Raw genomic sequence first — 26,194 nt, forward strand, 5'->3', positions numbered from 1 at the left:
AAAACATAAGTTAATCATGTAAAATGTATCAAATAGTTTGTAGCTCTGAAAGTTTCAAGTTAATTACAAAAGATACATGAACGCTACGTTTTTTGCAGCGTTAAGAAGAAAAGCAACAAATGACAGCCACTGACTTACGTTTAAAAAATGTGTCAAAATGTGTAAGAGTTGAGGCTGTTGTGGCTAGACACACAAAATAACACGTCACATTGACAAATAAATGGACGAGTGCGAATTAGCCTTTACCAGGCGAAGGCCATGACATTCTTGTTAGATTTTTTATTATCATTAGTTGTTATTATTAGCGTTTTTAAGGAAATTTTGTTGTGTAAATTTTACTGTTGGTTTTGAGAGAAAATAAATTGATTGGTTAAAAAAGGTCAGACTTTACAGAATCCAGCTAGTTTTTTTCTGCCTTAACAAAACAACAACTTAAAAGCATTCTATATAAAACATGTAATATAATTATTAGGTTAACAAAACTGTGTTTTGCCAAATAAACAACGACATTGATTCAAATTGTCTTTGTAATTTATTCAAATATCCATTCGCATCTTACTGACACTTAACAATGATTGAACAATGCGTGCAGAGTTATTGAAATTAATAATAAATGCCTGTTCAATAAATCAATAAAGGTCAGTATTACCTGAGGTATTGAAGAAACGGAATTGTTATCCATTTCAGTAGGAAGTGTTTGCACAGAACTATCACCACTAGTGCCACAGCTATACCGTTCTAGATCTCTGCAGGCAGAAAAAGTAGGTCAAGGCCGGTCATACGGAGCAAGTTAAGGCCTGTCATACAGAGTAAGTTAAGGCCTGTCATACAGGGTAAGTTAAGGGCTGTCATACAGAGTAAGTTAAAGCCTGTCATACGGAGCAAGTTAAGGGCTGTCATACAGAGTGAGTTAAGGCCTGTCATACAGAGTAAGTTAAGGCCTGTCATACAGAGTAAGTTAAGGGCTGTCATACAGAGTAAGTTAAAGCCTGTCATACGGAGCAAGTTAAGGCCTTTCATACAGAGTAAGTTAAGGTCTGTCATACAGAGTAAAGTAAAGCCTGTCATACGGAGTAAGTTAAGGCCTGCCATACGGAGCAAGTTAAGGGCTGTCATACAGAGTAAGCTAAAGCCTGTCATACAGAGTAAGTTAAAGCCTGTCATACAGAGTAAGTTAAGGCCGGTCATACAGAGTGAGTTAAGGCCTGTCATACAGAGTGATTTAAGGCCTGTCATACAGAGTGAGTTAAGGCCGGTCATACAGAGAGCTAAAAGCTACTAAAACTGATAGTAGCTATTTACTATAAATACTATTTACTGTGTATGTGAACTTGTAGCTGTCATAGATAGATTTGCTGGAGCTCACCCTATAAAATTTTACTTGCATTCACAAACATGAATTAACGCAATGTCCGTAGTCATGTATTTTAATAATCATTTTATTGCACTAGTGCTTTAAAAAAATTTCGAAAAAGATTAAATGTCCAGTAAACTGATGCAAATAGAAACAATCACATTAACCTCAACACAAGAGAAGATATTAACACAAGAGAAGGTACCACAGCTTATAACTACAGGTAGATCTTAATACAAGAGAAGGTGAACCACAGCTTATAACTACAGGTAGATCTTAACACAAGAGAAGGTGAACCACAGCTTATAACTACAGGTAGATCTTAACACAAGAGAAGGTAACACAGCTTATAACTACAGGTAGATCTTAACACAAGAGAAGGTACCACAGCTTATAATTACAGGTAGACCTTAACACAAGAGAAGGTAACACAGCTTATAACTACAACCATCTGCAAGACATTTCACATTCTCTTTGATAATCCTTAACACTATGGTAGTAAACGTAGAGTGTTTAGAATATTTGGCCGGCTTACATTCTTGTTGCGACTGTATAGTTATCCCGGAATCCTGCAAAACCTGGTCTAAAAGCTGATCCCGTAACCTGGAATCCATCTGCATTTTATCGTAGCGAGCAGTCAACTCCTTGAATTGAGATTCTTTCTGAGTACAAGCAAAGCCCTGAGTGAGAGCGAGTGAGAGAAGGTGCTCCAACAGATACTTGCTTTCATCAACAGAGGAGACATCCAAAGCTTTTGTCAAACTAGTCTCATCCTAACAAGTAAGGTAGTATGTGTAAAGAGCACATTTTGTAATATGGTTCAGAGACATCATTACAAGCAATATAACAACCAGTTCTTCGAGTTGCGTTGTGATTGCAAAAGCAATGACCAAATTTGATGCTCAAACCAAAGAGCTATCGCAATATGTAAACGTAACTTGTTTTGTCGTAATATAAACTGATAAAAACTAATGAAAAAGGACTCAAGAAAAAAACAGCAGGGGTTCATTCTATAAGAATATATAACATGTTAACTGTTTCTTGAATTTATGAGAAGAATTTGAGCCATAATAAAATTATTGATATAGGAATAAAAGTGTCATTTCTTCTAGTGAATAACGACAGGTTAAAAGATTATCTTGGCTCATAATAATATTTTATATGAGAGACAAGATAGATATGAAAGGGCATGCAAGTCGTACGATGAGGTTTAGAGGTTGTTAGAGGGGTAGCGTTTTAAACATAACATGAACTGCTTCTAGTGAATTATTGAGAAAATGTTTCCAGTCGATAGGAGATGAACTCATTGTGGATGTCAAATAAAGGTGAAAGATTATAGATTCTGAATTAACAAAATCAAATGTTGCTGCATGACTGTAGAAGATAACTTTACTGATTTACATGCGCTTACGTAAATTCGAGTATAGCCATCTATGGGAACGGGCCGATAAATGGGAATTGTTAGCTAAGCCGGCTGTAACATTAAAAAGGATAAATAAAGCAATGAATAATTACTAAACATACAACACACTGATGAAATATATTAGGTAAGTGCTTAGACAGGAGGCAATGCGAGATTACTAAATGCTTAGACAGGAAGCAATGTGAAATTAGTAAATGCTTAGACAGGAAGCAATGCGAGGTTAGTAAATGCTTAGACAGAAAGCAATGTGAGATTAGTAAATGCTTAGACAGGAAGCAATGCAAGGTTAGTAAATGCATGGACAGGAAGCAATGCGAGGTTAGTAAATGCTTAGACAGGAAGCAATGCGAGGTTAGTAAATGCTTAGACAGGAAGCAATGCGAGGTTAGTAAATGCTTAGACAAGAAGTAATGCGAGGTTAGTAAATGCTTAGACAGGAAGCAATGCGAGGTTAGTAAATGCTTAGACAGGAAGCAATGCGAGGTTAGTAAATGCTTAGACAGGAAACAATGCAAAGTTAGTAAATGCTAGCAGTAGCCACTACAAGCCTAAGCAGACGCATAGCAAAAGCAAATGAACAAACCTTCGCCTCCTCTTCCATCTGCATGATATTGTTTTGGCACTCAGACACGTTACTCTGAATGTATGTCATATTGGTGCTCATCGTCTCCAGCTGATCTTCTAGGTCCATGGCGACAGTCGTCTGCAAATGAATAGGAGTTACACAACAACTACCTTAAGCGTGGTTCTCATATATGCCGCAAAGCACCGGCAACAGCACCGCAGGCTATGGCGGTGAAATGTGAGCCTACACGCCGGGTACCGCCGAGTACCACCAGTAGTTGCCGGCAGTTAACACAAGATTTTAGCGTTGTTCAAATTTCGCAAATAGCCGCAAGCAAAACCTTCCTGAAATGCACTGTACAGGTAAAGGTCACCATTATCAAAATGGCGTGGCGAGCGAACATTTTATGTGAAGCTGCGATTATGTTTAGCAATGCAGCTTTAGATGTGAACAGAAGCTGCCGATCCTAACGTCGCAAGCGTTTTGCTGCGCAAGTTACCGCCGGAGTCTCGCAATCAATATGGAAACCAGACTTTAGCAGCTATGAAGATGAGTTGAACATATCATCAACAAAATTTCAGCGCAATATATTGTAACCGTGACATTACTGATTACTCTATGCAATGTAATGATTATGCCAGCAATTATCAAATAAGAGTCTGTAGAGAGTTTTCTGTTCAACAGAACAGAAAACATTAGAGAAACACAAGGAATAAGGCATTGGCTATTTACGCTGGCAAAATTATTATTTGCAAAGACACCACACACCCCTGATGGCTGTGTAGTAATAGAAGAAACTGATGTATTTGTGATTGGTTAAAAGTGTTGATCCCTGATTAACATAATCATGACACCAATTTGTTCATTTTCACAGTAAACCGATTTTTTTTGAAAGTTGCTTTGAACTAGTGACAACGATGACCAACAAGTATTTATATATGAAAAAGGCTGTTACTTGCTGTAAAAGATATGTGATGAACACTGGTGTAAATTGGAACTGCTTGCATAAAATTTCAGGATATGTTAGATTAAATATTTTAAAGACCTAAGTTTTACTTGCAGTTTGATACAATTCATCAGCCTGAGTTCAAGTTGTAGTTGGACGAATTTAGATTATAAGTTGATGGATCTTTTTTTTAAGAAAACACAAGTGTAAATAGCTGTACAAACATTAGTGCAATGATAAACTATGGTTTACCCATATCTACTATATATATATATATATATATATATATATATATATATATATATATATATATATATATATATATATAATTAATACAATCATGTTCCAATAAGGGTAATGACAACATCCAATAGATGTTTTGATCTTTACTTGACCTAGGTTGATACTTGTAAAACATAACTAGTTATTCAGTAGTCTCGATCTGTGTAGTCGCAGCAGATGTTTATGCCATATGTCAGCTAAGAAATTTGCCCATTTTAAGAGCCTAAGAGTAATGACTATACATGTGTCCGACCTCATTTCTCCTAATGGCAGTGTCCAGCCTTTTACTGTACGCATCTATCTTCTTGCTGAGCTGTTCTCGCTTGTTAATGTGAAGATCCATCTCAGCTTCCATGTTGGCAATTGTCTGTTTCCGCACAACAACGGATGTAATGTACCGCTCAAGCTTGTCCCACTTGCTTTTCGCCACCTGAGTTAGAGTAATCGAGTAAAACGTAGTGTCCATTAGCACAGAGGACAAGACAACATAATATGTGTATATATAAGAAACATGCCATACACAAAAAAAATACTCTTCCAAATTAAGTGGCAGATTATTTTATATTACTTTAGGTTTAGCTGTAATCAGTAGAAAAAGTCACTAGTAAGTTGAGATTATAACAACAGGCTGTGAGAAACTTTGATATAAGAGGTGACATGAGATAACATGAGGTGCCATGAGATAACATGAGGTGACATGAGATAACATGAGGTGCCGTGAGATAACATGAGGTGACATGAGATAACATGAGATAACATGAGATAACATGTGCTAGACGTATCAACAAAAGGCAAATAGTAAATCGCCGTCTGAGCAACAAGCAGTTATCTACTCTGCAATTGCTCATTTAACATTGTCTAGTTTTATCTCAGCTATAAGTTACGACCCAGTTAGTGCTATGGCCCAGCTATAAGTTGTTCTTCAGTAACTAACATTCGCTACCAGAATACTGTCCAGAAATGAAAATCATTTTGAAGCAAATTTGGCAGATTGATTGGGACAAAAAGGTTAAAAAAGACGATGCAAACAGTTACCTTGGGAGAGAAGAGAAGAGCTGCTGACTTGTGCCTAGAAGCAGAAGATGATGAAGTCTTGCCAGATGAATTTTCATGGGAGAGGTTTGCCCTATTTTTGGCCATCACCCTGGAAGAGGCGGACGAGTCTCTTTGTCTTTTCCTCAACTGACTGACCTCTTCGTGCTTGCGCTGGCAACACAATACGCTGACTTATGCAAAGGCTAGGATCAAATAAAAATGATTTATATGTCAAAGATACATGAAATGTCGATGGCTATCCCAAGCCACCTACTTTTTACGACAGAATTAATTAAAACATCAGTAGACTGTTATATTCGTCCTGTAATTAATGAAGGCACTCTTTGAAAACTTAGAGACCAACATTTGAGTGTTGTTAAAGACCAACCTTGAGTATGGCATTTTTCTGTCTGTTTTGCAACTTCAACATGCGCACCTGATTGTCTCGTTGCCGCTTCTCTTTTTTCAGCTGTAGCAGCTCCTTATTCTTTCGTTGGTCACTAATCTTATTCTTCTCTGATTCCGTTTTCATTTGTGCCATCAGTCGCACCTGCAATAGCATCACCATAGTTGTCAAGATCTCCAAAACCAAGATCATGTGGTGGTGCAATAGTCAACACAACACATTACGAAGATCCCAAAAAACTCATACGCCAAACAATTATTTCCCATTCAAACTTTTCCCTGACTAACACAGATATAAATATAGTAGTGATGTCTCTCTGTGTAGGATTAAGTAAGACATAAATAAATATATTGGTGATATCTCTTTGTGTAGGATTAACTAGCACATATAAATATAGTGGTGATATCTCTGTGTAGGATTAACTAGCACATATAAATATAGTGGTGATATCTCTGTGTAGGATTGACTAACACATATAAATATAGTAGTGATATCTCTCTGTGTAGGATTAACTAGCACATATAAATATAGTGGTGATATCTCTCTGTGTAGGATTAACTAATACATATAAATATAGTGGTGATATCTCTGTGTAGGATTAACTAGCACATATAAATATAGTGGTGATATCTCTCTGTGTAGGATTAACTAACACATATAAATATAGTGGTGATATCTCTCTGTGTAAGATTAACTAACACATATAAATATAGTGGTGATATCTGTGTGTAGGATTAACTAACACAGATATAAATATAGTGGTGATATCTCTGTGTGTAGGATTTACTAGCACATATATAAATATAGTGGTGATGTCTCTCTGTGTAGGATTAACTAACACATATAAATATAGTGGTGATATCTCTGTGTAGGATTAACTAGCACATAAAAATATAGTGGTGATATCTCTCTGTGTAGGATTAACTAACACATATAAATATAGTGGTGATATCTCTGTGTAGGATTAACTAGCACATATAAACATAGTGGTGATATCTCTCTGTGTAGGATTAACTAGCACATATAAATATAGTGGTGATATCTCTGTGTAGGATTAACTAACACATATAAATATAGTGGTGATATCTCTGTGTAGGATTAACTAGCACATATAAATATAGTGGTGATATCTCTCTGTGTAGGATTAACTAACACATATAAATATAGTGGTGATATCTGTGTGTAGGATTAACTAACACAGATATAAATATAGTAGTGATGTCTCTCTGTGTAGGATTAAGTAAGACATAAATAAATATAGTGGTGATATCTCTTTGTGTAGGATTAACTAGCACATATAAATATAGTGGTGATATCTCTGTGTAGGATTAACTAGCACATATATAAATATAGTGGTGATATCTCTGTGTAGGATTAACTAATACATATAAATATAGTGGTGATATCTCTGTGTAGGATTAACTAGCACATATAAATATAGTAGTGATATCTCTGTGTGTAGGATTAACTAACACATATAAATATAGTGGTGATATCTCTGTGTAGGATTAACTAGCACATATAAATATAGTGGTGATATCTCTGTGTAGGATTAACTAGCACATAAAAATATAGTGGTGATATCTCTCTGTGTAGGATTAACTAACACATATAAATATAGTGGTGATATCTCTGTGTAGGATTAACTAGCACATATAAATATAGTGGTGATATCTCTCTGTGCAGGATTAACTAACACATATAAATATAGTGGTGATATCTCTGTGTAGGATTAACTAACACATATAAATATAGTGGTGATATCTGTGTGTAGGATTAACTAACACAGATATAAATATAGTGGTGATATCTTTGTGTGTAGGATTAACTAGCACATATAAATATAGTGGTGATATCTCTCTGTGTAGGATTAACTAACACATATAAATAAAGTGGTGATATCTCTGTGTAGGATTAACTAACACATATAAATATAGTGGTGATATCTCTGTGTAGGATTAACTAGCACATATAAATATAGTGGTGATATCTCTCTGTGTAGGATTAACTAACACATATAAATATAGTGGTGATATCTGTGTGTAGGATTAACTAACACAGATATAAATATAGTAGTGATGTCTCTCTGTGTAGGATTAAGTAAGACATAAATAAATATAGTGGTGATATCTCTTTGTGTAGGATTAACTAGCACATATAAATATAGTGGTGATATCTCTGTGTAGGATTAACTAGCACATATATAAATATAGTGGTGATATCTCTGTGTAGGATTAAATAATACATATAAATATAGTGGTGATATCTCTGTGTAGGATTAACTAGCACATATAAATATAGTAGTGATATCTCTGTGTGTAGGATTAACTAACACATATAAATATAGTGGTGATATCTCTGTGTAGGATTAACTAGCACATATAAATATAGTGGTGATATCTCTGTGTAGGATTAACTAGCACATAAAAATATAGTGGTGATATCTCTCTGTGTAGGATTAACTAACACATATAAATATAGTGGTGATATCTCTGTGTAGGATTAACTAGCACATATAAATATAGTGGTGATATCTCTCTGTGTAGGATTAACTAACACATAAATATAGTGGTGATATCTCTGTGTAGGATTAACTAACACATATAAATATAGTGGTGATATCTGTGTGTAGGATTAACTAACACCGATATAAATATAGTGGTGATATCTTTGTGTGTAGGATTAACTAGCACATATAAATATAGTGGTGATATCTCTCTGTGTAGGATTAACTAACACATATAAATATAGTGGTGATATCTCTGTGTAGGATTAACTAACACATATAAATATAGTGGTGATATCTCTGTGTAGGATTAACTAGCACATATAAATATAGTGGTGATATCTCTCTGTGTAGGATTAACTAACACATATAAATATAGTGGTGATATCTGTGTGTAGGATTAACTAACACAGATATAAATATAGTGGTGATATCTCTGTGTGTAGGATTAACTAACACATATAAATATAGTGGTGATATCTCTCTGTGTAGGATTAACTAACACAGGTATAAATATAGCGGTGATTTCTCTCTTTGTAGGATTAACTAACACAGCTTTTGTATCGGTCAGCAAGCCTACCTTTATCTTCTTCATCTCATTCAGTTCAGTACTAAGGTCCCTGATGCGCCGGTCGTAGACAACTTGGTTCTTCATCATTTTGGCGTGCTCCTTTTTGGCAGTATTTACCTTATTGAGCTCCTGTTGCATGGTATCCAGCCGTTTCTCAAACTCCACTTTAACTTTGCGCACCTGCTCCTCCGACTGCTGCTTCTTGCTGCCTGAAAACAGAACTCACATAACAGTTTATTTCATTTGTATTTGCTATCCTGGTAACTGCTGTCCGGTTACGAATTAGCTGGTTGCAAAGCTAGCTACACGTTAAGATTATCAAACTCATACCAATTACTATCTAAATGACAGATTATTACACCGAAGCCATAGCACTGTATGGACTGAACTTTATAACTTGTTAAGAGCTAGCTGATTAACTGTTAACAGCTGATCTAACATATACTAGCTATAACAGCTGATCTAACATATACTAGCTATAACAGGAGGTTACCTAAGCTGCTTAGGACCTGGTTTCGTTCTCGTTCAACAGCCATTATTTGGTCCTGCAAGTTGCGCATTTTATCCTCGTAATGCTGACGAATTGTTTGCAGTTGTCGCTGGCTCCTTTCGAGTTCTTCAATCATTCTTTGTTTAAGTGAAATCTCTCCTGACAGCTCTGCCAGGTCTTCTTGAAGATGGTCAGACTCTACAAGAATTAGAAATGATAAAAACCAGCTGATTATATCAAGTCCTGATGAGCATATGAAGGTTTTAGCAATGCTTTCGACCAGTATTCATATGGGTAGAATAGCACCAGTGTATATACGTATATGGGTAGAATAGTACCGGTATCTATACGTATATGGGTAGAATTGTACCGGTATCTATATGGGTGCTATTCTACCTAGTATAGATACTGGGTAGAATAGTATTTATATGGGTAATCTTGGCCTTGACCTTTAAACAGTTGCATCAACCAAGGGTGATCAACGGATCAAGGCGGCAAAAGAAATTAACTGAAAGCAGCTGTCATATATGTTATAGCAGTTGTTATATATGTTATAGCAGTTGTTATATATGTTATAGCAGCTGTTATATATGTTATAGTAGCTGTTATATATGATATAGCAGCTGTTATATATGTCAAAATATGATGCTAGTAAGCGATCAATGAAAGTAATCTAGACTTGCACACTACACTTACTGCTTCTAGCGAGCTGCTCTTCCTTGTGTTAGTCTAGCAAAACATTATCGAATTAATTGTTACATGATATACCTTACCCGCCTTAGCTTATTATGGCATAGACTTATTATGGCAATAACTCACTTAACAAGTTGTATACCATTACTGTTAACAAACTGTAGATTTCACCTTAGTTGGTGGTCTTTAATACTTCTGAAAAACTCAGATTTTGCCCCCAAGTGAACAATAGTCTAGAGACACCTCATTTAATACTCTAACATAGAATTCAATTCTTTTTTAAAAATTACAGATAAATAATTTATAGATAGGCTAACTTTCAATATTATTTGCGTTCAACAAAGTTTACATAAGTTGGTAAAGCACAATGTTCAAATACTATTTGACGAAGAAAAATGTAACTAGCAGTTGTGACAGAGCTAAAACATAAGTTAATCATGTAAAATGTATCAAATAGTTTGTAGCTCTGAAAGTTTCAAGTTAATTACAAAAGATACATGAACGCTACGTTTTTTGCGGCGTTAAGAAGAAAAGCAACAAATGACAGCCACTGACTTACATTTAAAAAATGTGTCAAAATGTGTAAGAGTTGAGGCTGTTGTGGCTAGACACACAAAATAACACGTCACATTGACAAATAAATGGACGAGTGCGAATTAGCCTTTACCAGGCGAAGGCCATGACATTCTTGTTAGATTTTTTATTATCATTAGTTGTTATTATTAGCGTTTTTAAGGAAATTTTGTTGTGTAAATTTTACTGTTGGTTTTGAGAGAGAATAAATTGATTGGTTAAAAAAGGTCAGACTTTACAGAATCCAGCTAGTTTTTTTCTGCCTTAAAGAATAGAGAAAGCATAATATTATTATGCTTTATTAGTTATCTTGAGGTGTTGACTGATGTTCTAAAAAAAGAATCAAGGAGATTGACCCCCTTGAAGCTGAGATATAGACAGCCAAACACAGGTCTACCTAATAAAGAATCAGAGGAAAACCCTTCGAAAATCCCAAAAACTGTGACGTTTAAAATCGACTTAATGGTCATGTGCCGGAGTTGCGCACCCTTACCGTCGTTACTTATAATGATTGTTTTGGCTACGAGATGTGAAACGCATCTCGCGATAGTAAATAATTTACATACTAGCTCTGGTTTCTCAGGAAAATCATCCAAACATTGTATGGTAAAGGCATTTGCCCACAACCCCTCGCCATGATTTTTTAAAGCAGAAGAGCAGATTTTGACTATTGTGCTTCAACTTTTAACTCGATCTCCACGGATATGCTCCGAAGATCATCTGTTCAACGAACGGCGCGTGTATAGTCTATATGCGATATCCGCGATTGCAGTTTGTTTAGAATAAGAAATAGGAATGGGACTTTTTGTTCCCTTCATCATTTTTCTACTGTGTATCTACTGCAGCATTCAGTTTATTTTTATGATTATCGTCACTATTAACAGACTGGAAGTTCACTACAGCCATAATCTTAAAAAGACTAACTTGACCGTGCTGCTCTTGCTATAAGAAAAGAAAACGATAACTTTTGCTTTGATTTTTCTATTGATCTATTATCTAATCTATGATTATTTTTTATGATTTATATAATATTCATAATGCATATTATACAAAATAATAATATAACTGCGTATAGAATAAATGATGTAACTAATATAATTTGTAGAAAATTCCAAATGATAACCGAGATTGATGATTGATTTAATTGATTCTATTTATTAGCTATAGTTAAAAAATCTGAACAACGCTAAAGATGAGTCTGAATAGGGAAGCTAAGTAGGAGAACAACAAAACTGAGCTGAACTAGCAAGATAGCGAAATGTTGCGAAATAATAGATGCGTGTAGTTATTTTATGCTAAAACTAATCTACACGTCAGAGGGACTGGTTCGGAATTCTAGGAGCGATGATTGTTAGGCCCAATTTGATTGTTCTATACTTCCAGGGATTAAACCAATTAAAACGCCGTGATTGTTATAGGAGAGCGCATTAGTTGGCTTAATTGACCAATGGCACACAAGTCGATTTCATACGTCATAGATTGATGATTACCAAAACACTTTTGTTTTTTTGGTAGACCTGTGTTTGGCTGGCTATATCTCAGCTTCTGGTTGGTCAATCTTCTTGATTCTTTTTTTAGAACATCAGTCAACACCTCAAGATGAATAATAAAGCATAATAATATTATGCTTTCTCTATTCTTTAACAAAACAACAACTTAAAAGCATTCTATATAAAACATGTAATATAATTATTAGGTTAACAAAACTGTGTTTTGCCAAATAAACAACGACATTGATTCAAATTGTCTTTGTAATTTATTCAAATATCCATTCGCATCTTACTGACACTTAACAATGATTGAACAATGCGTGCAGAGTTATTGAAATTAATAATAAATGCCTGTTCAATAAATCAATAAAGGTCAGTATTACCTGAGGTATTGAAGAAACGAAATTGTTATCCATTTCAGTAGGAAATGTTTGCACAGAACTATCACCACTAGTGCCACAGCTATACCGTTCTAGATCTCTGCAGGCAGAAAAAGTAGGTCAAGGCCGGTCATACGGAGCAAGTTAAGGCCTGTCATACAGAGTAAGTTAAGGCCTGTCATACAGGGTAAGTTAAGGGCTGTCATACAGAGTGAGTTAAGGCCTGTCATACAGAGTAAGTTAAGGCCTGTCATACAGAGTAAGTTAAGGGCTGTCATACAGAGTAAGTTAAAGCCTGTCATACGGAGCAAGTTAAGGCCTTTCATACAGAGTAAGTTAAGGCCTGTCATACAGAGTAAGTTAAGGGCTGTCATACAGAGTAAGTTAAAGCCTGTCATACGGAGCAAGTTAAGGCCTTTCATACAGAGTAAGTTAAGGCCTGTCATACAGAGTAAGTTAAAGCCTGTCATACGGAGTAAGTTAAGGCCTGCCATACGGAGCAAGTTAAGGGCTGTCATACAGAAGAAGTTAATGCCTGTCATACAGAGTAAGTTAAAGCCTGTCATACAGAGTAAGTTAAGGCCGGTCATACAGGGTAAGTTAAGGGCTGTCATACAGAGTAAGGTAAAGCCTGTCATACGGAGCAAGTTGAGGGCTGTCATACAGAGTGAGTTAAGGCCTTTCATACAGAGTAAGTTAAGGCCTGTCATACAGAGTAAGTTAAGGCCTGTCATACAGGGTAAGTAAAGGGCTGTCATACAGAGTAAGTTAAAGCCTGTCATACGGAGCAAGTTGAGGGCTGTCATACAGAGTGAGTTAAGGCCTGTCATACAGAGTAAGTTAAGGCCTGTCATACAGAGCAAGTTAAGGGCTGTCATACAGAGTAAGTTAAAGCCTGTCATACGGAGCAAGTTAAGGGCTGTCATACAGAGTAAGTTAAAGCCTGTCATACAGAGTAAGTTAAAGCCTGTCATACAGAGTAAGTTAAGGCCGGTCATACAGAGTGAGTTAAGGCCTGTCATACAGAGTGAGTTAAGGCCTGTCATACAGAGTGAGTTAAGGCCTGTCATACAGAGAGCTAAAAGCTACTAAAACTGATAGTAGCTATTTACTATAAATACTATTTACTGTGTATGTGAACTTGTAGCTGTCATAGATAGATTTGCTGGAGCTCACCCTATAAAATTTTACTTGCATTCACAAACATGAATTAATGCAATGTCCGTAGTCATGTATTTTAATAATCATTTTATTGCACTAATGCTTTAAAAAAATTTCGAAAAAGATTAAATGTCCAGTAAACTGATGCAAATAGAAACAATCACATTAACCTTAACACAAGAGAAGATCTTAACACAAGAGAAGGTACCACAGCTTATAACTACAGGTAGATCTTAACACAAGAGAAGGTGAACCACAGCTTATAACTACAGGTAGATTTCAACACGAGAGAAGGTAACACAGCTTATAACTACAGGTAGATCTTAACACAAGAGAAGGTACCACAGCTTATAACTACAGGTAGACCTTAACACAAGAGAAGGTAACACAGCTTATAACTACAACCATCTGCAAGACATTTCACATTCTCTTTGATAATCCTTAACACTATGGTAGTAAACGTAGAGTGTTTAGAATATTTGGCCGGCTTACATTCTTGTTGCGACTGTATAGTTGTCCCGGAATCCTGCAAAACCTGGTCTAAAAGCTGATCCCGTAACCTGGAATCCATCTGCATTTTATCGTAGCGAGCAGTCAACTCCTTGAATTGAGATTCTTTCTGAGTACAAGCAAAGCCCTGAGTGAGAGCGAGTGAGAGAAGGTGCTCCAACAGATACTTGCTTTCATCAACAGAGGAGACATCCAAAGCTTTTGTCAAACTAGTCTCATCCTAACAAGTAAGGTAGTATGTGTAATGAGCACATTTTGTAATATGGTTCAGAGACATCATTACAAGCAATATAACAACCAGTTCTTCGAGTTGCGTTGTGATTGCAAAAGCAATGACCAAATTTGATGCTCAAACCAAAGAGCTATCGCAATATGTAAATGTAACTTGTTTTGTCGTAATATAAACTGATAAAAACTAATGAAAAAGGACTCAAGAAAAAAACAGCAGGGGTTCATTCTATAAGAATATATAACATGTTAACTGTTTCTTGAATCTATGAGAAGAATTTGAGCCATAATAAAATTATTGATATAGGAATAAAAGTGTCATTTCTTCTAGTGAATAACGACAGGTTAAAAGATTATCTTGGCTTATAATAATATTTTATATGAGAGACAAGATAGATATGAAAGGGCATGCAAGTCGTACGATGAAGTTTAGAGGTTGTTAGAGGGGTAGCGTTTTAAACATAACATGAACTGCTTCTAGTGAATTATTGAGAAAATGTTTCCAGTCGATAGGAGATGAACTCATTGTGGATGTCAAATAAAGGTGAAAGATTATAGATTCTGAATTAACAAAATCAAATGTTGCTGCATGACTGTAGAAGATAACTTTACTGATTTACATGCGCTTACGTAAATTCGAGTATAGCCATCTATGGGAACGGGCCGATAAATGGGAATTGTTAGCTAAGCCCGCTGTAACATTAAAAAGGATAAATAAAGCAATGAATAATTACTAAACATACAACACACTGATGAAATATATTAGGTAAATGCTTAGACAGGAAGCAATGCGAGATTACTAAATGCTTAGACAGGAAGCAATGTGAGATTAGTAAATGCTTAGACAGGAAGCAATGCGAGGTTAGTAAATGCTTAGACAGGAAGCAATGCGAGGTTAGTAAATGCTTAGACAGGAAGCAATGCGAGGTTAGTAAATGCTTAGACAGGAAGCAATGCGAGGTTAGTAAATGCTTAGACAGGAAGCAATGCGAGGTTAGTAAATGCTTAGACAAGAAGTAATGCGAGGTTAGTAAATGCTTAGACAGGAAGCAATACGAGGTTAGTAAATGCTTAGACAGGAAGCAATGCGAGGTTAGTAAATGCTTAGACAGGAAACAATGCAAGGTTAGTAAATGCTTAGACAGGAAGCAATGCGAGGTTAGTAAATGCTTAGACAGGAAGCAATGCGAGGTTAGTAAATGCTTAGACAGAAAGCAATGCGAGATTAGTAAATGCTTAGACAGGAAGCAATGCAAGGTTAGTAAATGCTTAGACAGGAAGCAATGCGAGGTTAGTAAATGCTTAGACAGGAAGCAATGCGAGGTTAGTAAATGCTTAGACAGAAAGCAATGCGAGATTAGTAAATGCTTAGACAGGAAGCAATGCAAGGTTAGTAAATGCTTAGACAGGAAGCAATGCGAGGTTAGTAAATGCTTAGACAGGAAGCAATGCAAGGTTAGTAAATGCTTAGACAGGAAGCAATGCGAGGTTAGTAAATGCTTAGACAGGAAGCAATGCGAGGTTAGTAAATGCTTAGACAGGAAGCAATGCGAGGTTAGTAAATGCTTAGACAAGAAGTAATGCGAGGTTAGTAAAAGCTTAGACAGGAAGCAATACGAGGTTAGTAAATGCTTAGACAGGAAGCAATGCGAGGTTAGTAAATGCTTAGACAGGAAACAATGCAAAGTTAGTAAATGCTAGCAGTAGCCACTACAAGCCTAAGCAGACGCATAGCAAAAGCAAATGAACAAACCTTCGCCTCCTCTTCCATCTGCATGATATTGTTTTGGCACTCAGACACGTTACTCTGAATGTATGTCATATTGGTGCTCATCGTCTCCAGCTGATCTTCTAGGTCCATGGCGACAGTCGTCTGCAAATGAATAGGAGTTACACAACAACTACCTTAAGCGTGGTTCTCATATATGCCGCAAAGCACCGGCAACAGCACCGCAGGCTATGGCGGTGAAATGTGAGCCTACACGCCGGGTACCGCCGAGTACCACCGGTAGTTGTCGGCAGTTAACACAAGAGTTTAGCGCTGTTCAAATTTCGCAAATAGCCGCAAGCAAAACCTTCCTGAAATGCACTGTACAGGTAAAGGTCACCATTATCAAAATGGCGTGGCGAGCGAACATTTTATGTGAAGCTGCGATTATGTTTAGCAATGCAGCTTTAGATGTGAACAGAAGCTGCCGATCCTAACGTCGCAAGCGTTTTGCTGCGCAAGTTACCGCCGAAGTCTCGCAATCGATATGGAAACCAGACTTTAGCAGCTATGAAGATGAGTTGAACATATCATCAACAAAATTTCAGCGCAATATAGTGTAACCGTGACATTACTGATTACTCTATGCAATGTAATGATTATGCCAGCAATTATCAAATAAGAGTCTGTAGAGAGTTTTCTGTTCAACAGAACAGAAAACATTAGAAAAACACAAGGAATAAGGCAATGGCTATTTACGCTGGCAAAATTATTATTTGCAAAGACACCACACACCCTTGATGGCTGTGTAGTAATAGAAGAAACTGATGTATTTGTGATTGGTTAAAAGTGTTGATCCCTGATTAACATAATCATGACACCAATTTGTTCATTTTCACAGTAAACCGATTTTTTTTTAAAGTTGCTTTGAACTAGTAACAACGATGACCAACAAGTATTTATATATGAAAAAGGCTGTTACTTGCTGTAAAAGATATGTGATGAACACTGGTGTAAATTGGAACTGCTTGCATAAAATTTCAGGATATGTTAGATTAAATATTTTAAAGACCTAAGTTTTACTTGCAGTTTGATACAATTCATCAGCCTGAGTTCAAGTTGTAGTTGGACGATTTTAGATTATAAGTTAATGGATCTTTTTTTTAAGAAAACACAAGTGTAAATAGCTGTACAAACATTAGTGCAATGATAAACTATGGTTTACCCATATCTACTATATATATATATATATATATATATATATATATATATATATATATATATATATATATATATATATATATATAGTGTTAATACAATCATGTTCCAATAAGGGTAATGACAACATCCAATAGATGTTTTGATCTTTACTTGACCTAGGTTGATACTTGTAAAACATAACTAGTTATTCAGTAGTCGCGATCTGTGTAGTCGCAGCAGATGTTTATGCCATATGTCAGCTAAGAAATTTGCCCATTTTAAGAGCCTAAGAGTAATGACTATACATGTGTCCGACCTCATTTCTCCTAATAGCAGTGTCCAGCCTTTTACTGTACGCATCTATCTTCTTGCTGAGCTGTTCTCGCTTGTTAATGTGAAGATCCATCTCAGCTTCCATGTTGGCAATTGTCTGTTTCCGCACAACAACGGATGTAATGTACCGCTCAAGCTTGTCCCACTTGCTTTTCGCCACCTGAGTTAGAGTAATCGAGTAAAACGTAGTGTCCATTAGCACAGAGGACAAGACAACATAATATGTGTATATATAAGAAACATGCCATACACAAAAAAATACTCTTCCAATTTAAGTGGCAGATTATTTTATATTACTTTAGGTTTAGCTGTAATCAGTAGAAAAAGTCACTAGTAAGTTGAGATTATAACAACAGGCTGTGAGAAACTTTGATATAAGAGGTGACATGAGATAACATGAGGTGCCATGAGATAACATGAGGTGACATGAGATAACATGAGGTGCCGTGAGATAACATGAGGTGACATGAGATAACATGAGATAACATGTGCTAGACGTATCAACAAAAGGCAAATAGTAAATCGCCGTCTGAGCAACAAGCAGTTATCTACTCTGCACTTGCTCATTTAACATTGTCTAGTTTTATCTCAGCTATAAGTTACGACCCAGTTAGTGCTATGGCCCAGCTATAAGTTGTTCTTCAGTAACTAACATTCGCTACCAGAATACTGTCCAGAAATGAAAATCATTCTGAAGCAAATTTGGCAGATTGATTGGGACAAAGAGGTTAAAAAAGACGATGCAAACAGTTACCTTGGGAGAGAAGAGAAGAGCTGCTGATTTGTGCCTAGAAGCAGAAGATGATGAAGTCTTGCCAGATGAATTTTCATGGGAGAGGTTTGCCCTATTTTTTGCCATCACCCTGGAAGAGGCGGACGAGTCTCTTTGTCTTTTCCTCAACTGACTGACCTCTTCGTGCTTGCGCTGGCAACGCAATACGCTGACTTATGCAAAGGCTAGGATAAAATAAAAATGATTTATATGTCAAGGATACATGAAATGTCGATGGCTATCCCAAGCCACCTACTTTTTACGACAGAATTAATTAAAACATCAGTAGACTGTTATATTCGTCCTGTAATTAATGAAGGCACTCTTTGAAAACTTAGAGACCAACATTTGAGTGTTGTTAAAGACCAACCTTGAGTATGGCATTTTTCTGTCTGTTTTGCAACTCCAACATGCGCACCTGATTGTCTCGTTGCCGCTTCTCTTTTTTCAGCTGTAGCAGCTCCTTATTCTTTCGTTGGTCACTAATCTTATTCTTCTCTGATTCCGTCTTCATTTGTGCCATCAGTCGCACCTGCAATAGCATCACCATAGTTGTCGAGATCTCCGAAACCAAGATCATGTGGTGGTGCAATAGTCAACACAACACATTACGAAGATCCCAAAAAACTCATACGCCAAACAATTATTTATCATTCAAACTTTTCCCTGACTAACACAGATATAAATATAGTAGTGATGTCTCTCTGTGTAGGATTAAGTAAGACATAAATAAATATAGTGGTGATATCTCTTTGTGTAGGATTAACTAGCACATATAAATATAGTGGTGATATCTCTGTGTAGGATTAACTAGCACATATAAATATAGTGGTGATATCTCTGTGTAGGATTGACTAACACATATAAATATAGTGGTGATATCTCTCTGTGTAGGATTAACTAACACATATAAATATAGTGGTGATATCTCTGTGTAGGATTAACTAACACATATAAATATAGTAGTGATATCTGTGTGTAGGATTAACTAACACAGATATAAATATAGTGGTGATATCTCTGTGTGTAGGATTTACTAGCACATATATAAATATAGTGGTGATGTCTCTCTGTGTAGGATTAACTAACACATATAAATATAGTGGTGATATCTCTGTGTAGGATTAACTAGCACATAAAAATATAGTGGTGATATCTCTCTGTGTAGGATTAACTAACACATATAAATATAGTGGTGATATCTCTGTGTAGGATTAACTAGCACATATAAATATAGTGGTGATATCTCTCTGTGTAGGATTAACTAACACATATAAATATAGTGGTGATATCTCTGTGTAGGATTAACTAACACATATAAATATAGTGGTGATATCTCTGTGTAGGATTAACTAGCACATATAAATATAGTGGTGATATCTCTCTGTGTAAGATTAACTAACACATATAAATATAGTGGTGATATCTGTGTGTAGGATTAACTAACACAGATATAAATATAGTGGTGATATCTCTGTGTGTAGGATTAACTAACACATATAAACATAGTGGTGATATCTCTTTGTGTAGGATTAACTAACACAGGTATAAATATAGCGGTGATTTCTCTCTTTGTAGGATTAACTAACACAGCTTTTGTATCGGCCAGCAAGCCTACCTTTATCTTCTTCATCTCATTCAGTTCAGTACTAAGGTCCCTGATGCGCCGGTCGTAGAAAACTTGGCTCTTCATCATTTTGGCGTGCTCCTTTTTGGCAGCATTTACCTTATTGAGCTCCTGTTGCATGGTATCCAGCCGTTTCTCAAACTCCATTTTAACTTTGCGCACCTGCTCCTCCGACTGCTGCTTCTTGCTGCCTGAAAACAGAACTCACATAACAGTTTATTTCATTTGTATTTGCTATCCAGGTAACTGCTGTCCGGTTACGAATTAGCTGGTTGCAAAGCTAGCTACACGTTAAGATTATCAAACTCATACCAATTACTATCTAAATGACAGATTATTACACCGAAGCCATAGCACTGTATGGACTGAACTTTATAACTTGTTAAGAGCTAGCTGATTAACTATTAACAGCTGATGTAACATATACTAGCTATAACAGCTGATCTAACATATACTAGCTATAACAGGAGGTTACCTAAGCTGCTTAGGACCTGGTTTCGTTCTCGTTCAACAGCCATTATTTGGTCCTGCAAGTTGCGCATTTTATCCTCGTAATGCTGACAAATTGTTTGCAGTTGTCGCTGGCTCCTTTCGAGTTCTTCAATCATTCTTTGTTTAAGTGAAATCTCTCCTGACAGCTCTGCCAGGTCTTTTTGAAGATGGTCAGACTCTACAAGAATTAGAAATGATAAAAACCAGCTGATTATATCAAGTCCTGATGAGCATATGAAGGTTTTAGCAATGCTTTCGACCAGTATTCATATGGGTAGAATAGCACCAGTGTATATACGTATATGGGTAGAATAGTTACCAGTGTAGGTACGTATATGGGTAGAATAGTACCGGTATCTATACGTATATGGGTAGAATTGTACCGGTATCTATATGGGTGCTATTCTACCTAGTATAGATACTGGGTAGAATAGTATCTATATGGGTAATCTTGGCCTTGACCTTTAAACGGTTGCATCAACCAAGGGTGATCAACTGATCAAGGCGGCAAAAGAAATTAACTGAAAGCAGCTGTCATATATGTTATAGCAGTTGTTATATATGTTATAGCAGTTGTTATATATGTTATAGCAGTTGTTATATATGTTATAGCAGCTGTTATATATGTTATAGTAGCTGTTATATATGATATAGCAGCTGTTATATATGTCAAAATATGATGCTAGTAAGCGATCAATGAAAGTAATCTAGACTTGCACACTACGCTTACTGCTTCTAGCGAGCTGCTCTTCCTTGTGTTAGTCTAGCAAAACATTATCGAATTAATTGTTACATGATATACCTTACCCGCCTTAGCTTATTATGGCATAGACTTATTTTGGCAATAACTCACTTAACAAATTGTATACCATTACTGTTAACAAACTGTAGATTTCACCTTAGTTGGTGGTCTTTAATACTTCTGAAAAACTCAGATTTTGCCCCCAAGTGAACAATAGTCTAGAGACACCTCATTTAATACTCTAACATAGAATTCAATTCTTTTTTAAAAATTACAGATAAATAATTTATAGATAGGCTAACTTTCAATATTATTTGCGTTCAACAAAGTTTACATAAGTTGGTAAAGCACAATGTTCAAATACTATTTGACGAAGAAAAATGTAACTAGCAGTTGTGACAGAGCTAAAACATAAGTTAATCATGTAAAATGTATCAAATAGTTTGTAGCTCTGAAAGTTTCAAGTTAATTACAAAAGATACATGAACGCTACGTTTTTTGCGGCGTTAAGAAGAAAAGCAACAAATGACAGCCACTGACTTACATTTAAAAAATGTGTCAAAATGTGTAAGAGTTGAGGCTGTTGTGGCTAGACACACAAAATAACACGTCACATTGACAAATAAATGGACGAGTGCGAATTAGCCTTTACCAGGCGAAGGCCATGACTTTCTTGTTAGATTTTTTATTATCATTAGTTGTTATTATTAGCGTTTTTAAGGAAATTTTGTTGTGTAAATTTTACTGTTGGTTTTGAGAGAGAATAAATTGATTGGTTAAAAAAGGTCAGACTTTACAGAATCCAGCTAGTTTTTTTCTGCCTTAAAGAATAGAGAAAGCATAATATTATTATGCTTTATTAGTTATCTTGAGGTGTTGACTGATGTTCTAAAAAAAGAATCAAGGAGATTGACCCCCTTGAAGCTGAGATATAGACAGCCAAACACAGGTCTACCTAATAAAGAATCAGAGGAAAACCCTTCGAAAATCCCGAAAACTGTGACGTTTAAAATCGACTTAATGGTCATGTGCCGGAGTTGCGCACCCTTACCGCCGTTACTTATAATGATTGTTTTGGCTACGAGATGTGAAACGCTTCTCGCGATAGTAAATAATTTACATACTAGCTCTGGTTTCTCAGGAAAATCATCCAAACATTGTATGGTAAAGGCATTTGCCCACAACCCCTCGCCATGATTTTTTAAAGCAGAAGAGCAGATTTTGACTATTGTGCTTCAAATTTTAACTCGATCTCCACGGATATGCTCCGAAGATCATCTGTTCAACGAACGGCGCGTGTATAGTCTATATGCGATATCCGCGATTGCAGTTTGTTTAGAATAAGAAATAGGAATGGGACTTTTTGTTCCCTTCATCATTTTTCTACTGTGTATCTACTGCAGCATTCAGTTTATTTTTATGATTATCGTCACTATTAACAGACTGGAAGTTCACTACAGCCATAATCTTAAAAAGACTAACTTGACCGTGCTGCTCTTGCTATAAGAAAAGAAAACGATAACTTTTGCTTTGATTTTTCTATTGATCTATTATCTAATCTATGATTATTTTTTATGATTTATATAATATTCATAATGCATATTATACAAAATAATAATATAACTGCGTATAGAATAAATGATGTAACTAATATAATTTGTAGAAAATTCCAAATGATAACCGAGATTGATGATTGATTTAATTGATTCTATTTATTAGCTATAGTTAAAAAATCTGAACAACGCTAAAGATGAGTCTGAATAGGGAAGCTAAGTAGGAGAACAACAAAACTGAGCTGAACTAGCAAGATAGCGAAATGTTGCGAAATAATAGATGCGTGTAGTTATTTTATGCTAAAACTAATCTACACGTCAGAGGGACTGGTTCGGAATTCTAGGAGCGATGATTGTTAGGCCCAATTTGATTGTTCTATACTTCCAGGGATTAAACCAATTAAAACGCCGTGATTGTTATAGGAGAGCGCATTAGTTGGCTTAATTGACCAATGGCACACAAGTCGATTTCATACGTCATAGATTGATGATTACCAAAACACTTTTGTTTTTTTGGTAGACCTGTGTTTGGCTGGCTATATCTCAGCTTCTGGTTGGTCAATCTTCTTGATTCTTTTTTTAGAACATCAGTCAACACCTCAAGATGAATAATAAAGCATAATAATATTATGCTTTCTCTATTCTTTAACAAAACAACAACTTAAAAGCATTCTATATAAAACATGTAATATAATTATTAGGTTAACAAAACTGTGTTTTGCCAAATAAACAACGACATTGATTCAAATTGTCTTTGTTATTTATTCAAATATCCATTCGCATCTTACTGACACTTAACCATGATTGAACAATGCGTGCAGAGTTATTGAAATTAATAATAAATGCCTGTTCAATAAATCAATAAAGGTCAGTATTACCTGAGGAATTGAAGAAACGGAATTGTTATCCATTTCAGTAGGAAGTGTTTGCACAGAACTATCACCACTAGTGCCACAGCTATACCGTTCTAGATCTCTGCAGGCAGAAAAAGTAGGTCAAGGCCGGTCATACGGAGCAAGTTAAGGCCTGTCATACAGAGTAAGTTAAAGCTTGTCATACGGAGCAAGTTAAAGCTTGTCATACAGAGTAAGTTAAGGCCTTTCATACAGAGTAAGTTAAAGCCTGTCATACGGAGTGAGTTAAGGCCTGCCATACGGAGCAAGTTAAGGGCTGTCATACAGAGTAAGTTAAAACCTGTCATACAGAGTAAGTTAAAGCCTGTCATACAGAGTAAGTTAAGGCCGGTCATACAGAGTGAGTTAAGGCCTGTCATACAGAGTGAGTTAAGGCCTGTCATACCGAGTGAGTTAAGGCCTGTCATACGGAGAGCTAAAAGCTACTAAAACTGATAGTAGCTATTTACTATAAATACTATTTACTGTGTATGTGAACTTGTAGCTGTCATAGATAGATTTGCTGGAGCTCACCCTATACAATTTTACTTGCATTCACAAACATGAATTAATGCAATGTCCGTAGTCATGTATTTTAATAATCATTTTATTGCACTAGTGCTTTAAAAAAATTTCGAAAAAGATTAAATGTCCAGTAAACTGATGCAAATAGAAACAATCACATTAACCTTAACACAAGAGAAGATCTTAACACAAGAGAAGGTACCACAGCTTATAACTACAGGTAGATCTTAACACAAGAGAAGGTGAACCACAGCTTATAACTACAGGTAGATTTTAACACAAGAGAAGGTAACACAGCTTATAACTACAGGTAGATCTTAACACAAGAGAAGGTACCACAGCTTATAACTACAGGTAGACCTTAACACAAGAGAAGGTAACACAGCTTATAACTACAACCATCTGCAAGACATTTCACATTCTCTTTGATAATCCTTAACACTATGGTAGTAAACGTAGAGTGTTTAGAATATTTGGCCGGCTTACATTCTTGTTGCGACTGTATAGTTATCCCGGAATCCTGCAAAACCTGGTCTAAAAGCTGATCCCGTAACCTGGAATCCATCTGCATTTTATCGTAGCGAGCAGTCAACTCCTTGAATTGAGATTCTTTCTGAGTACAAGCAAAGCCCTGAGTGAGAGCGAGTGAGAGAAGGTGCTCCAACAGATACTTGCTTTCATCAACAGAGGAGACATCCAAAGCTTTTGTCAAACTAGTCTCATCCTAACAAGTAAGGTAGTATGTGTAATGAGCTTATTTTGTAATATGGTTCAGAGACATCATTACAAGCAATATAACAACCAGTTCTTCGAGTTGCGTTGTGATTGCAAAAGCAATGACCAAATTTGATGCTCAAACCAAAGAGCTATCGCAATATGTAAATGTAACTTGTTTTGTCGTAATATAAACTGATAAAAACTAATGAAAAAGGACTCAAGAAAAAAACAGCAGGGGTTCATTCTATAAGAATATATAACATGTTAACTGTTTCTTGAATCTATGAGAAGAATTTGAGCCATAATAAAATGATTGATATAGGAATAAAAGTGTCATTTCTTCTAGTGAATAACGACAGGTTAAAAGATTATCTTGGCTTATAATAATATTTTATATGAGAGACAAGATAGATATGAAAGGGCATGCAAGTCGTACGATGAGGTTTAGAGGTTGTTAGAGGGGTAGCGTTTTAAACATAACATGAACTGCTTCTAGTGAATTATTGAGAAAATGTTTCCAGTCGATAGGAGATGAACTCATTGTGGATGTCAAATAAAGGTGAAAGATTATAGATTCTGAATTAACAAAATCAAATGTTGCTGCATGACTGTAGAAGATAACTTTACTGATTTACATGCGCTTACGTAAATTCGAGTATAGCCATCTATGGGAACGGGCCGATAAATGGGAATTGTTAGCTAAGCCCGCTGTAACATTAAAAAGGATAAATAAAGCAATGAATAATTACTAAACATACAACGCACTGATGAAATATATTAGGTAAATGCTTAGACAGGAAGCAATGCGAGATTACTAAATGCTTAGACAGGAAGCAATGCGAGATTAGTAAATGCTTAGACAGAAAGCAATGCGAGATTAGTAAATGCTTAGACAGGAAGCAATGCAAGGTTAATAAATGCTTAGACAGGAAGCAATGCGAGGTTAGTAAATGCTTAGACAGAAAGCAATGCGAGATTAGTAAATGCTTAGACAGGAAGCAATGCAAGGTTAGTAAATG

General features: G+C 35.9%; 1 long non-coding RNA gene across 1 annotated transcript; it reads right to left on the bottom strand.

The window, feature by feature from the left end:
• Positions 1-9,253: 9,253 nt before the first annotated feature.
• On the bottom strand, positions 9,254-25,041 carry LOC137386008 (uncharacterized). The gene is made up of 3 exons (XR_010977814.1): positions 24,945-25,041; positions 9,582-9,776; positions 9,254-9,297 (listed from the first exon to the last, which is right to left on the bottom strand). It is a non-coding gene; the product is annotated as an uncharacterized lncRNA (long non-coding RNA).
• Positions 25,042-26,194: the final 1,153 nt, after the last annotated feature.

The sequence above is a fragment of the Watersipora subatra genome, chromosome 1 (genome assembly GCF_963576615.1).
Source record: "Watersipora subatra chromosome 1, tzWatSuba1.1, whole genome shotgun sequence".
NCBI classification, from domain to species: Eukaryota; Metazoa; Bryozoa; class Gymnolaemata; order Cheilostomatida; family Watersiporidae; genus Watersipora; species Watersipora subatra.